The sequence below is a fragment of the Tenrec ecaudatus genome, unplaced genomic scaffold (assembly GCF_050624435.1).
Source record: "Tenrec ecaudatus isolate mTenEca1 unplaced genomic scaffold, mTenEca1.hap1 Scaffold_63, whole genome shotgun sequence".
NCBI classification, from domain to species: Eukaryota; Metazoa; Chordata; class Mammalia; order Afrosoricida; family Tenrecidae; genus Tenrec; species Tenrec ecaudatus.
In genome coordinates, this window is record NW_027459515.1 from 542,300 (window position 1) to 558,904 (window position 16,605).

Here is a 16,605-nt window from a genome sequence, read left to right on the forward strand (position 1 = left end):
TAAGATGACTTCTAGGGGTCGGACCATGCAAATAGGCGCATGATATGGTAATATGGGGGTTGGTAACTTATGCCAGCCTGCAGGGCCTACAGTGCAGGATAAAAATGAGCCACCCCAGAGTTAGAAAGAAGGATCGTACTATAATCAAGAAGGAAGAGTTAGTGCATCCTTTGGAGCTGACCTTTCTATGCTGAACTTCCTGGAGCCAGGAGATAGACACCTATGACACGGGAGACAAGGAGCAGCAGTGAGGACCAGTGACAGAAATAGCAGCAGCAGACGCAGAGCCAAGTGACTGCAAGGAAATGGTGCGGTGGACTTCCCAGCCCACAGAGTGAGATATCGGAATGCCTTTGGCAAGAGGCAGGTTGGAGAAGTGGGGTACCTCTGAGCTGTTGTTGACACAGTTCAAGAGTTGGTACCACTTGCCAGAGCAGGTTAGGGGCCAGGCTGAGGGCGCAGGAGCAGAGAGTGGTGTCTCTGGAGCCGTGGCTGAGAAAAGGCTGTCCTGATTGAAGAATTGTATCGGGAGCTTTCCTGATCAGGAATTGTAACTTGTTACCTCCCTAATAAACCAAAATGCTGTCTGGGAGTGCTCAGTGGCCACTTTCACGAATGCTGGAATACAGCAGAGAAGCAGAGCGCCGTGAGAGACAGAGGTCATGTCAGAATTGGCAATCGGGTCGGAGGATAGAGGCTTATCTGAGATCTACATCATAGTCATATTCTTTGGCTGATGTTAATGGTGATTTTCTACTTTCCCCAACCCTTTTCACACCATTTTCACAATTGTATTACAGGAATTATTAAAATAAATAATTATAGTTTTCTGTTTCATTGTGCAGCTCATAAATGATTTCTTTTCAAATATCTGTATACTGCCTTAAGAAAAGCATTTAGGAAGAGGATAATGTTTACTGATAAGAAATCTTAAGGAAATAAATACAAGTGACGCTGTGAGGGAGGTATTTTTGTACACAACATCTTCACTGTTTCTCACTCTGGAAATCAGATCTAGTAATGAACTTTGTTCCATTCAATTTCAGCTACTTGCCATAATGAATCAAGTTACTCTATAACCTCATTAATACTAAATAGCTCTCTTTCTAGCCCTTAGTTTCCTAAATAGCTATCCATCCACATCTTGGTTAAGGACCTTCCTTTGTGCCTTTAGTAATTAATGGATTGGTAGCATTACTGCACTGCATCTTAAAACGCCAAAGATCGTTTACTATATTTGGAAAAATCCAATGGATGTCTGACAGGACATGAGCGTTCTTTGCATCTGTCAATCTCTTATTTGGTTGTCAACGTGCAGCATGTCAGCTAGGTAGTCTCTGCGGGAGGAAGTAAGCCTGGTTAATCTCTTTCACACCCAGAAATAACTACTCCATCATTCCAATTTAATGGCTGATTTTTATGCTGGTAGAACGGTGCATATACATTTAAAGTAGCAAGATCTCTGCAGATTCAACAGAATACTAAGTGAAATAGAGATGCTTTCGTTGCACAATATCATGAATCAGAAACATGAGAAACATGAAAAATTTAAAAACATAAGCTTAAATGTCAGATTGCAGAACACATCAACCCAACTTTTTTTACTATGTTTGATGGGAAAATGTTAGAACAAAATATTGGACTTTCTCACAGAAACCCAGAGTCAGATATAATCATTTACTTCTGCATAGTATTAAAATAAACTTTAAAATTGTCTTTAAATGTTCATTTCCTTTGTCTCCAACAGGGAATGTGCAGATGATTCTCAGCCAGGGGAGCTCATTTTGCAGTGGCAGAATTGTAGCCTCCATCAGTAGCCATGTATTTTACTTTCATTCATACATCAGTAATAAAATGATATTACCTATCTGCTCAAATAAAGACACCCACCAATGTTGGGTTATAAAGTCCAGGGGGAAAAATGTGATTACCTTCACAATCGTCATGATTTCATTTCCATGAGATTTTGAAAGCAATTGATGGAAAGCGTTATTGTTGTGGTTTCTGAGACTGGTGCTAATTTGGCCAGACAAGCATCTGACTACATATGATTACCAGCGCTCAGCTAATACTATCACTCTGATGCTTGTACCATGAGCTGTCAAACATTTCTTAAACCACAGGCTCCTCCAGTTTCTTTAATTTCATGATGTTTTTGTAAATCTTACCCTGAAACAATTCCTCCTTAGTTCTCTAGACCTGCACTAACAAATTTAGCACACATTGAGCGGCTTCAAACGCCAGAAAATTGTCTCCCACAGTCCTAGAGGCTAGAAGTAAAAAACCCGGGTGTTGAAGGGACTGGCTCCTTCCGGCGGCTCTGAGGAAGAATCCTTTCCATTCATCTCTCCAGGCTTCATGTGCCTGCTGGCAATCTTTCTTCCTTGGCCCATAGCTGCATCACATCAGTATCTAAAACCATCACCCCATGACTTTCCTCTCTGCCTCTTTGTGGCGTAACGTCCCCTCTGTGTTGAGATCCATCATTGTAGCTAGACCCAGTGTTAGACTGGGTTGGCTAGTGCAACAATTCCAGAGACTTTCATATATATATGTGAAAGAGCTTTTTTATCATTTTATCTCTTCCAGTTCTTATTTTATCTTATTTTTTATCACATCTCTTCCAGCTCTTATCACAATCCATCCATCCATTGTGTCAAGCACTTTTCTACATTTGTTGCCATTATCATTTCCAAAATATTTTCTTTCTACTTGAGCCCTTGGTATCAGTGCCTCATATATTCCTCTCCCTACATCACAAACCCTTGATAAACTAAAAATTATTATTATTTTCTTATATCTTACATCATCCACTGTCTCCCTTCACCCACTTTTCTGTTGTCCATCCCCCTGGGAGGGGGTTATATGTAGATCATTGTGATCGGTCCCCCCTTTCTGACCTCACCTTTCCCTACCCTCCTGGTATTGCTACTCTCATTATTGGTCCTGAGGGGTTTATCTGTCTTGGATTCCCGGTGTTTCCAGTTCTTATCTATACCAGTGTACATGCTCTGATCTAGCTGGATTTCTTAGGTAGAATTGAGACCATGATAGTGGGAGAGGAGAGAGAAAACATTAAAGAGCTAGAGGAAAGTTGTATCTTTCATCGTTGCTGTACTGCACCCTGACGGGCTCGTCTCTTCCTTGTGACCTTTCTTTAACTCTGTAATGCCAAGCGTGACGTTTTCATAACATTTAATTAAATGTATATATTAAGATATAGTGATAACTGTGAAATGTTATCAGCAATGTATGTATATAGTAGCTTTCCCCCTATGCCCCTTTTGCATTTTTAAGTTTACCCCAGCGGACTCATGTTGCACTTGTTCTTTTGTGCTTGGTTTGCTTTGCTTAGCATAATTTCCTGCAATTCTCCCCATGTGGCGATGTGCTTCATGCGTTCATCACTGTTTTTTAGCGATACCTAGTACTCCATTTTATGTGTGTACCACAGGTTTTTATTCCATTCATCTGTTGATGGACATTTGGGTTGTTTCCAACTCCTTGATTGTGAACTGTGCCGTGATGAACATTGGAGCACAGATGTCTGGCCGTGGTTTGTTTCTTGCCTCTTCTGGGTATATGCCCAGTAGGGGGATTGCTGGGTCATAAGGTAGTTCAATTGCCATCTGTTTTAGATATCACCAAATCAATTTCCCTAATGGCTGTACATACCTACAGGTTCACCAGCAGTGGGTGAGTGTTCCTATCTCACTGAAGCCCCTCCAACACTTGTTACTTTCTGATTTTTTTTTATTTGAGTTATCTTTGAGGGTGTTAGGTGGTATCTCATAGTTGTTATAATTTGCATTTCTCTTATGATTAATGAATTGGGAACATTTTCTCAAATGTTTATTGGCCATTCGGATTTCTACCATTGTGAAAATTCTGTTCAGGTCCTTTGTCCACATCCTCAATGGGCAATTAGTTTTTTTTTTTCTTTTTGGAAGGTAGCAGAGCACTCTAGATTTTAGTAATAAAATCTTTTTCTGATGTGTCATTGCTAAAGATGTTTTCCCTGTCTATGAGCTCTCTTATTTCTCTCTTCGCAAAATCTCTCAATGTACACAGGTATTTTATCTTCAGCGTATTGCACTTGTAATTTGTGCATCTTCTGTGTTTGAGTCCGTCTCTATTTCCGATAGCCTATGTATTCCCTGTGCCCAAGTTCTCAAGTTTGTACCAATTCCCTCACTGATGACTCCAATAGTTTAGGGTTATACCTAGAGGTCTGTGATCAACCTTGAGTTTATTCTTGTGAATGGAATGAGGTAAGGGTCTTGCTTCATTTTCCTGCAGGTAGACATCAATTTTTTTCCAGTACCACTTGTTGAAGAGCGCATCTGCTTCCTATTTTTGTTTTGGAGGCCCTTATCAAAGATCACATGTCTGTATGCTGATAATTTTATTTCTGGGTTTTCAGTTCTTTATCATTGGTCTGTGTATCTGTCATTGTACCAATACCATGCAGATTTGATCATTGTGGCTGTATAATATGTGCTAAAGTCAGGTAAGGCAAGCCCTTCCACTGTGTCCTTCTTCTTGAGGAGTTCTCTGCTAATTCTGGGCTTCTTCCCTCTCCATATGAAATTGGTGGTCAGTTTTTCCAATTCTTTGAAGAAAGATGATGGTATGTGTACACAGATAGCATTGAACTTATATAGTGCCTTGGGAAGAATTGACATCTTTACTATATTGAGTTTTCTAATCCATGAGCATGGGATATTATTTTATTTGTTGAGGTCACTCTTGGTTTCTTGTAATAGCATTCTGTAGTTTTCCTTATACAAATCTTTTGGGTTGTTTATTTTTAGTCAGCTATATCCCTAGATATTTCAATTTGTGCTTAGCTATTGTGAAGGGTACTACTTTTCTGATCGCCTCTTCCATGATCTTCTCAGATTTGTATAGCAGTCTGATAGACTTTTGGTTTTTGATCTTGTATCCTGCCACTCTGCCATATTCCTCTATCATTTCCAGCACTCTCTTTGTGGAGCTTTGGGATTTTCCATATATAAAATCATATCATCTGCGAATAACGATAGTTTCACCTCTTCCTTTTGGAGATGAATACCTTTTATGTTTTTTTCTTTGCCTTATTTTAGCTAGGACTTTTAGTACAATGTCAAATAAAAGTGGATACAAGGGGCATCCTTGTCTGGTCCCCTTTTTCAGTGGGATTGTTTTCATGTTTTCTCCATTGACCACCACAATGGCTGTTGGTTTTTTATATATTATCTTGTACTATATTGAGGAATTTTCCTTCCCTTCCTATATTCTTGAGTTTCTTAAACAGGAATCTGTGTTTGATGTTTTTGAATGCTTTTTTTCCACATCCATTGCTATTATCAGGTGGTGAAAGAACTTTATATCAAGAAGTAATTTATATCAAGACACTTTGTTAGGCAGATAGGCAGGGATGGGATGTCCATTGACGCATGCCCAGGAGAGCCAAGCATAGAACAAAGGCAGGCCTAGGTTTTCCCCTTGGTGGGCATGGTGGGCTGGTGGGCGTTAACTTGGATCAGCCCACCTGGGCCAGGTGAATTCAATCCAGCCAGTGAGGTCAATCTGGGGTCGTCCACCATGCCTCGCCCTGGAATCCTTGAAAAGGCAGGAGCCAGGGGGAGAGAGAGAGAGGAACTGGGGAAGGAACTGGGGAAGGAACTTGAGATAGTCCTTTTGGAGGAAAACTTGGGAGAGAGATCTTTGCGTGACCCCGAGCAGTCTCTGCCAGGCTGCATGGTCGAAAGGAATCTTATGGGTGCCGCGTAAAGCCTGAAACTTCTTTTAAATCTCATTAAATTCACTTGGATCACGAGCCAGGCTTCGGCATGAATTCTTTCTCGTGTAGCGCCAAGGACGGAGGTGTAACTCTAGCCCAGTTGGGAGAGATCTTACAACTTCAGCCCATTGCAACTCAAGTCCATAAGTCCTACACTAGTCTATAAGTCCCTCGTAAGACTCATGGGGCCACATGCAAGAATGCAGAATGCAGGAAGATCACAGGCTGTGGGGGGCAAGCTCATGTGGATCCAAGGTCAGTGGTAACATGGCAGGGCTTCAGCAGCTCTCAAGTTGGCCAGCAAGCAGGAGAGTGAAAGCAGAGGGAGGGGGTTCCCCAGGGCATGCCTTATGAGAAGGCCACGTTTACAAGGAGGCACCATCAGGCTGAGACTTGATTGAGAATTTGGATACCATCCCTATACTTTTATATATCTGCAATCTGACAAAATGATCTATTACAGGCTCCAATCTAAATACAAGATGGTCTACTTTTAGTATCTTTAATTTAATGACATTTGCAAAGATTCACCATCTCTTTCCCCAAGTATGGTCACATTTATAGGTGCTGATCAAATCTGCGATTCCTTTCTTGGAAACATTTAACAAACTCATCTGTTGGATGGCTGACAGCATCACCCTCATTTTTTTTCTTCACACCTTTTCTATATCATCAAATTGCTGTCCTTTCATGATCCTCTTCATTTTTGTAAACAAAAAGAAGTCTCACAGAGTGAGGTCAGGTGAGTAAGGTGTGCAGGGGCAAGAGGAGCATGCTGTTTTTTGCCAAAAACCTGGCGCACTGAGATGGATGCATGAACTGGTACATTGTGGTGGCTAAACAAGTCCCCCACCTGCCATAAACCAGGCTTTTTGGTCACACACTGTTACATAATCTTTGAAGAACTTCTAAATAGAAAGCTTGATTAACAGTCTGGCCTGGTGGAACGAACTCCTAGTGCACTACAAGTCAACATTTTCATACATTCAGGAAGTTGATGCATGTCCAGAATGAGGTTAGTCATCAGTTGACATTTCACCTTTTTTGAAATGAGAAAATCACTTTTACACGTGAGATTTAACTATAATGCTCTCCTTGTAAGCTGTGTTTAACATTATAACAGTTTCTGTGGCATTTTTCTTGAGCAGGAAACAAAATGTCACAGCTGCATACTGTTCTCTTCAATCAGACATCACAAAAACATGAGGTTCAAGTAAAACTGATTTTAAGAAATTATTCACTATGACCAGAGAGAACCTTCCCTGCTGATGCCATTGGGTGCACTAACTCAGAGCCAGTTGTTCAATGCTTGCCTAGTGGGAAAAATCTGTACTACAAAAGCTTTGCCCAGCGGAGCTTTCTTCCCACTTTTTTTTTAAGGTACACATACACACACACACACACACACACACAGACAGACACACACAGAGACTGAGACAGAGACAGAGACAGAGAGTATGAGAGTGTCACGATTCAACCTACTATACTCTCTCAGACCTGAGTTCTGCGAATTGGTTCAACTGGAAAACTTCACACACCAACAGCCTTTTTCTTACCCCTTCAAATTTCTTTTTGTTCCACAAGCTCAAAGAACCCTTAAAAGGAACACAATTTGAATCCCTTGAAGATGACAAACTGCCATCTTGACAGGGTATAAATTGAAGTTCAGAGAATAACTCTGTAGAGATTTCGAAGAATGGCATCGCCTTCAGAAGTTTTACCAGTTAGCAGGGAAAAGATACAGCAATTAAAATGAAGTGAATTTTTCATACAACCAAACGGAATCAAATGTAGAAAACAATGTTTATTTCTGTGGTTATGTAGTGGTTACACACTGGGTGGTTGGCTTCACATGCCACATGTCAAAACCACCAGCCACTCTGCAAGAGAAAGATGGGGCTTTCTTCTCCTGTGAAGAGTTTTAGTCTCAGAAGCTCACAGGGGAAGGAAGCTCTGAATCAGCATCGACTAGATGGCAGTGAGGTTCTTTTTTCCCCCTTTCTTCACAACTGCAAACTCACTGCAATCAAGTGGACGCTGACTCAGAGGAACCCTGTAAGAGTGAGTAGAATTGTCCCTGCGGTGTCTGGGCTATCACTCTTTATGGAAGTAGTCCGGCTCGTCTTTGGGCTTGCTGTCAGGGTGGGGGTGGAGGCTGGTGCTTTTGAACACAGACCCTGTGGTTCGCAGCCCAACATGTAATCCACTATGCCACCAGGCCTTTGATGCCCTTCCTAGTTTCTTCTTTTTAAATATAGTGATGATGATAACAATTTGGAAAAGAAGTCATGAAATACAACAAAATATTTGCCATTTAACCACTTTTAAGTATACAATTAAGTGATAGTAATTACATTCACTATGATATGCAACTGTCACCACTGTTCATTTACAAAAGTTGCCTATAATTATTTTCTTAAATATAATTGGGCTAGTTCACATTTGTATTTGTTGTTTTGTGCCTGATTTATTTCACGTAACAGTGTTTTTAGTGTTCATTCATACCTGGAATTGGTTAAGAGCTGCAAAGGAAAGTGTGGAATGGCCTTCCAGCCACAGATAATGGAATATGAAAAGAAGTAGATGTTTGACGGGGTGCAGCACATTGGTAGATCAATCTTCCCAAGACTGTGTGCTGAGTGTGGGAAATGAGGCCTCTAGGGTGTGCCTTGGATTATGACTTTTAAAAATTTTTGTATGGATTTTATAGTGGTTTAATCTCGAAATTATAGTTACACATCTACATTAACCAATCTGATGTGACACTAAAATTGTACATTTATTCTCATACTTATTACACTGCTTAACTCAGACTGAGTTCGTTAGATTCTGGTTGGATTTGAAGTTTTGCAGGAGATGTGAGCCTCGCATTGCCTTTCGGATCATTTAAAGAAGTGGAGGAGCGCAAGAGTGACTGCTCCATGTGCTGCAGAGCTTCTCTGGAAGCTTCAATGAACTCACCTGCTCAGGAAGATTTAGGCATCGTCACTTTTCCCCCATAGTCATTTAAAAAAATCATTTTACTGGGGGCTCTTTCACAATCCACACATCCACACACATCCATTGTGTCAAGTGCATTTATACATTTGTTGCCATCATCATTCTCAAACCATTGTTTTCTACTTGAGCCCTTGGGATCAGCTCCTCATTTTTCCCCTCCCTCCCTATACCACCCTCCCCCACAAACCCTTGATAATTTATAAATTATTATTATTTTGTCATATCTTACACTGTCCAACGTCTCCCTTCACTCACTTCTCCATTGTCCGTCCCCCAGGGAGGAGGTTATATGTAGATCCTTGTAATCTGTTCTCCTTTCTACTCCGCCTTCCCTCCACCCTCCCTGGATTAAGTGTTCAGCAAACATTCTAACTGCTTCTTTGTTTTCCAGGCTCTCTCTTCTCCAATCCTATAAACTGTTAAGGCATTCTTCACAAATTTGGCCTTGGTCATATCATTTCCTGCATAAAAACAAACAAATAAACAACTCATATAGATGTCCATGATGTAAAATATGTAGTCTAGGTCGGTAGTTAATAGATGTATTATGTGTTAAGGGTTAAGACCAGTGACAGACTCAAGATCAGTACTCTTATTGCTTGTGTTGCTAGCCTGGCATTGTTCTACTCTGTACTTGCTCTACTTTCAAAATCATCTGTTATTATTTTTTAAGTATACCTTTATACTTTATAATTAGAAAATACTTGAGAACAAACTTACTAGAGATGCTCAGGACAATGTCAAAACAAATGCAAGAATTAATGAATAACATCAGAAAGTTATTTAGGACATCTGAAAATTATAAAACAAGCTCATATATCAACTGAGACAAATGGAAAATTCCAGTAGGTTTTTGGGTTAGGCTGGGATGACTAGAGAAACAAATTGAGTGACACTCATATATGTGTAAGACTGAGTTTTATATCAAGAACGAATTATACATCGAGAAAACATCCCAGCCCAGTTCAACTAAAGTCTATAAGTCTGATACCAGTCCATAAGGCCCTCTCAGACTCATGCAGTCACACATAATGATGCAGAAGCAGGAAGATCACAGTCTGGTGGGTCACGTTTGCAGGGATCCATGGATCCTGTGGCTCAGCACAGGGATTGAGCAGGTCTCCACGGGGCATCAGCAGGAAGGTGAAGGCAGAGAAATAGGGTAGGGAGGCTCGCAGGTGCCTCCTTTGTAAAAGGCCACTCCCACAAGCAGTCACTATGAGGCTGTCACCTGAAAGACAGGCTAGACTTCACCATACAAGTTGGCACGAAATTATGTAACTACCACATTTCTGTTACTTATTTATCTTTAGATCTTGAAAATTGTTCTAAAAATTATCCAACATAATAGGGACAACTTTTATGAAAAAAAGCATTTTGAAATGGGAATAGTCCTACTTGCAATTAAATTACATTGCGTAGCTGTGTTTAAAACAGGGCAGAGAAGGTGCACGCTGAGAGGCAGATCAATAGTCTACAGGGAAAGCCTGAGAAATGAGGGTAGAAAGCCTTTGCTTTTTCCTGCAGCAGGTGATTTAGTATTGCTGACCTTTATGCCCGATGCGTAACCACTAGACCACCAAAAACCAAGTGAAATGCACTGCCATGGAGTCGATTCTGACTCCTAGCTACACTACAGGATAGAGCAGAACTGCCCCTGTGAGTTTCCAAGACTATAAATCTTTACAGGGAAAGAAAGCCCCGTTTTCCACAGAAAGCTTGGTAGTCTCAAACTGTTGACTTTGCAATGAACAGCCCAAAGCGTATCCATGAGGCCACCAGAGCTCCTCAAAATGGAAAATATTTTTCCAAACTTATTTTTCATCAGAATTAAGTTTTGTTTAATCAAAGCTTAGGAAATAACCCCCCAAAGTATTCATACTTTGCTCTTCTCTCAGGATCTATGCTTTGCTGATGCCACGGATCATCATTTCCAATGCAGACTTGGAGCTGGGTCATAAGAACACATTTCAGTGCTCTCAGGACCGGTCTAGCTCCCTGACTAGACTGATGATCCGCAAAGTGACTTCAAAAAGTTTGTAGAAAAATTTTATCTTTTAATTACATTTCCCATGAACTTTTGAAGCCCCCTTACATGTATGAAGTATATTGTAAGGTTCTTCTATTTGCCCATAATAGCTACTCCCCTTAGAGGATCTCCTCCCAGTCTCTTTATAAGCAGATTATTGATCATTGAAACTAAGTTGGCTGCTTTGCATCTGAACAAATATGATCCCACTACTCCTTATTTCTGTGAGACAGTGGTGGCTCAGTGTAGATTTCTATTCTTTCAAGTGGTAGGTCTGGGCTCAATTCCCAGGAAGGATACTTCATGTCCCCTACCTATCTGTTAGGGAAAGGATACTTCATGTCCCTACCTATCTGTTAGGGAAAGGATACTTCACGTCCCTACCTATCTGTTAGGGAAAGGATACTTCACATCCCTACCTATCTGTTAGGGAAGCTGGGTGCTGTTGTGATGCTGAGCTGTAGATCACACTCATTTGATCTGTAGTCCGTTAAGGGGATGTGCCTGGATCCACCATGAGTTTGGTGGATTAGAAGACAGTTAACAACAACAAAAAAAACCCAAAACAAACAACTCCTTGCTTCTTTTGTGTCATTATAATGATAGTGACAGATGAAAACAAACCTAAAAAACAAAAAAATCCAAATTCCAAACTTTGTTCAGATTTACAAAGTACATTGAACTACTGACTTTTGATCTTGTTCAAGACAGCCACAAGTTAGATAGAGGAGGTACACAGCCCATTTCTAGGAGACCAGGAAATAAAAGAACAAAGGTAGAAACCAAAGGTGGAGAACAATCATATAGATTTCTAAGCGGAAATCTTGACAACAGTGAGTCAGTAAATGATCCTTAAGGGTATGTGATTTAAAATGCAAGAATAAAAATATTAACTCACACATTAGAAAAGTTTCTCTTTGATGCATTGTAGCATGGTAGCTAAGGACTCAAACTGTCAAGGCCACCTGTTAGATTGTGACCATCTCAATTATTAGCTATGTGGCTTTCGGCAAGCTATTTAACTTTCCAGTGCCTCAATTTCCTTATCTACCAAATGGGGATGACAATATTAGTTCCTAATTAATGATGTTTCGATGAGAATTAGGTAAGTTAATGCTAGAAAAGGGTATAAAACAATTACTAACATGTGGTATATGCAATGGTATTTGGAGATTATTATTGTCAGGCAGATGAGGATTAATTTGTGCATCATATACGAAGATACAATCAAAATCAAAGAAACTGTTATTAAACAAAAATAACACAATGTGAAGGCTTTGTTTTTCAGTCTATTTCTTGGTCTATGAAGGTATTCCTTCATCTAGGTCTATACATTTCTGAAGGAGGGATTCTATCTCTCTAACCTTTCCCTGAAGAATCTGCTTTCTATAATTAACATGCAGTCAAAACAATAGTTCTGGCATCCTCAGGGGACTTAAAGTTGAGTTCCTTATAAATGTTGAGTTTGGGGAACAAATAATTCTACAGTCAAGATCAGGACCATCGGGTAGATAGGGTAAATTTTCTGAATGAAATTTTCATAGGATATCTCCTTCTACCCTCACAGGATGAGCAGCTACAGGGTCATGATAGAAACAAACAAAAAAACATCTTGCTGTAATTTTCCTGGTCTTTTTCTCACCAATGCAATTTTCAACTTTCTTAAAATGTCTTCTTCATAAGTCCCATGATCATCCTCTGATTTTAAGAACTTCTATCCAGATGGTGCCTTTGAGGAGCTCCAAAACCAGTTGCTGAACTCATCTCTCTGTTGGATTTAGTTGACATAGCAGGTCTCCTCGGAGAACCACTGTTTAGATTTTTCCTTGTGCTGGACCATATTGGTAACTGGAAGACTCATCCCCACTTATAATTTGTTCCACAGAATCACTTTATAGCTTTTATCTTGCGTAAAAGACTGGTGGAAAGTGAGCTAGTTTACCTTTGCACTGCCCATTACCTTAAAAGATTTCTGAGGACAAGGTGTTTGCTTAAAATTATAAATGTGGAATCATGTGATATCCCAACTCCCTAGCTATCACATTAACACTAACTCGATGGTTTTTTTCCCACTGGTTTCTGAACCTCAGGCAATTTCATCATTTGTGATGTTGATGATCTTTCTTCCCTTGGCTCATCTTTGAGGTCTTCCAACAGCAGTGACAAAAAGAATGTATAACCTACTCCCTTACTTTTGGGAAGTAGACGTAGTTGTCGTTCCTGTGATAGGCACTCATGGACCAGGAGAGGAACAGAAAACAAAAAGCAGAAAACCGAATTAAAATCCAATCTTTTCAGTGGTAAGGAAGCCTTATGGGAACATTGGTTAAGTATTGTACTGATAATCACAAAGTTGGCGGTTCAAACCCACCAGCTCCTCCCTGGGTTTCAGCTGCTGGGTAAGGAGTGTAGGAATATTAAAAACATTAGTGATCTAAACTGAGTGGTGAGGAAGAGGATAATTTGAGGGGGAAATTCTCATCTCTTTACCCTGATATCCCATATCAGAAATCAATGATTTTCAAACTTCACCACGAATCAGTCAATCACTTGAGGGCTTCTTGAAATACAGATTTCGGAATCTCCAGGGCTTTTGATTAATAATGTATGGAGTGGGGTGATGAGAATTGCATTTCTAATTAACTTTGAGAAGATGTTGAAGCTACATATCTGAAGATTCTACTGTATGAACCTCTCCTCCAGATACTAAGTCATTCTTTGTTTACTATTGTAACCCATTGTTTTACTTAATGTAGTCAGAAAAAATCTCCCTTACAAAATGTAGTAAGCTGAAGTCAGTGGTTCTCAACCTTCCTCAGGCTGCGACCCTTTAATACAGTTCCTCATGTTGTAGTGACCCCAACCATAACATTATTTTTGTTGATACTTCATCACTGTAATCTTGCTAATCTTATGAAGCATAATGTAAATATCTGATATGCAGGATGTGTTTTCATTGTTATAAATTGAACATAATTAAACCATAGTAATTAATCACAAAAACAATATGTAATTATGTATTATGAAATATTTATTTCTAATTACAAATAAATGAAGTTTCATCTTGAAGCATGGTGTAGCACAGGTAAGTCTTCATGCCAGGTACTCGTATGCGGGAGTATTTGTCGACCTGCCTGGAGATGGATGGATAAAGGAGCGATGTCTCAGTTCTTAAGACCATCAGAAATATGTTCTCTGATGGTCTTAGGTGATCCCTCTGAAAGGGTCATTTGACCCTCAAAGGGGTTGTGACCCACAGGCTGAGAACCACTGGCCTACAGTGTTATTTCTTAATGCAGTATCTGTGGAATTTTATAAGTGGCTACATTGCCGAAAAGCAGACAGGTTAGATGCAGGTATCTCCTAAAAGGGCCAGATAATGCGGAGAGTCTTCTCTTATTTACTGTTGTGGTTAGTTACAAAATCTGTTGTAAATTTGAGAGGATATGAGTGAAGGGTTGGAGTTTAGCCTGTCATTCAGGTAACAGCTTGATGACCTCACTTGGAGGCATTAAGAAGATAAATAGCTCACTGGAGGCAGACTGCAGATAGTCCCTGTGAGACATTCTCCTTGGCAAGCCACATGGAGACGGGCTGATGGCAGCCAGACCCTTGGAGCTGGAGAAGCCACATGGAGACCCCTGACCTTGCTGCTTTGCTTACAACACCACTGGATCCATAAGACCTTCCACCACCTGGCCTGTGATCTTCCTGCATTCGGCATCATTGAATGTGTTTTGTGAGTCTGAAGAGGACTTTATAGATTGTTATCAGATATATGGGCTAATGTCGGAATTATGAACTTGATTTGGACTGGGCTGGGATGTTTCTCAATATTCAACTGTTCTTGCATATAAAGCTCTTTTGTATATGCATGTGAGTTCTATGAATTTGTTTCTCTAGTCTACCCAGACTAACACACCTATTCGTAATTAAAAACCAGGCCCTGCCACCTAGTTGGTCAACAAAGACATCCTGAGACAGGCCTAAGACTTAAAGCATTTTCTCATCTGCTTGTTTGCTCATGGTCAAGAGCTGTTTCCCTTGGTTATCTTGAATCCTGAGTTAATGTAAAGCTGCTATACATGACTCCCCAAAGTGTACATTCCAAAGCCAAAGGCATGTATTTTCCATGTATTCTGATTCCACCCAGCACACCACAAAGACAGTCTGTTCTGAACTGCTGTGGTCTCCTCACTGGTATACCTGCTCAGTAAAAACAAAAATTTCTCTTTCTGCCTCTGATGTGGAGCGGGTGAATTGCCAGGTAAAACACCTGCATGTAAGGTGACACAACTTGCTTCAATTTTCATCAGGTTAATTCCACATTGTAGTGATGCACGGAGTCACTATGATGCAAAATTAACTTGATTCATAGCATTTGGGGGTTGATTTTTTCGGAACTAGATCTCCAGGTTTCTTCTGCATTTGCTTTGTTTAGTAGTTGAGTGCTTAACCATCTGTGCCACCAGGGACTCTGGTTACCTCAGAGTAACCAGTGTGACAAAGTAGACCTACCCCCGGGCTTGTCTAAGCTATACCCTCACAGGAGCAGATTGCCCAATCCCTGTGAACTGAGAAGCTGAACACTTAACTGTTGATCCACGAGGGCACGTTACTCACGCCTTCCCCTTGTTCATTTGTTCCTTTTGTTCTTTGCACCCGCCCCTGCATGGGCCACGTCGAGACAGACCTCTTTTCCATGTATGTGATCCGTCTCCATACTTTATTTTGGACCTATCTGCCTTCAAGGTTGATGGAGGGAAACGAGTAAACTGAGAAGAATACAAGAAGGCTTCAGGTTTGTGAGTCCTGCTCCCTTAGAGTGGCACCTCTAACTCTGGAGTGGGTACGATGCAAATCTACTCTAGTTTGGACACAATGAAGATAACGTGTTGCTTTCTGACCACTTTTTTTTTTAAAGGTCTCAGATGCCTCCCTTGTTCTCTGGCAGACACTGTTGGCACCCTTAAGCATGTTCTGTCCACACAATGCCTTATGAAACGTATGATTCACCCTCTTTGGGCTACTGCTTTGTAAAAAACAAAAATTCACAAAATCAATATAGTGAATGGAAACACAAATTACAATGGCGCAATCTGGGGTCTTAAATATTTAAGTATTCTTATAATTTCCTTTGATAAGTTTAAAGTTGTTGGTGAAATTAATCTATATGAAAGAACACGAATTTGGCTGTTAGATCAGAAACAAAGGCAGACTGTACAATCTGATCTTCGGGGATATGGACGTGGTGATGATGTCATGGAGCCTGAGCATCAGGGGGTGCATTATTCAGGTTCTACAGTGCAAGGTTAACAAAACTGAGTTTTGCAGAAACCACGACACTCTGGCTACTAAGGCTTGTTCACAGTTGATTTAAAAGCTCCAGTCAAAGCAGGCAAAGAAGAGCATCTGTCCCCATTACTGTTCAAGGACAATGCTGAATATTGGACTCAGATCTCTGTCCATTTGTTCATATTATTAATCTAGGATTACAGACATATCTGGTTGGACACAGAATGTTCTTTGTTCAACTTTTTAAAAGAATGAGCTATCTCTAACTTAAAATTATAGACCTCGTAGCTTAATAGAAATTAATTTGTCTACCTGGTATCCATCTGTATTAATCAGCATCTGCAGCAGTATGAACTGTGTAGCATACTGTCTGGATTCAGCCCCAAGAGAAGAAGAGACCCTCCGTACACATGTCCCCAGAGAGCCAAGGACAGATGGAGAACCAAGTGAGAGAAATCATTTGATTTGCATTGGGGTGGGGTGGGGAGGAAGGGTT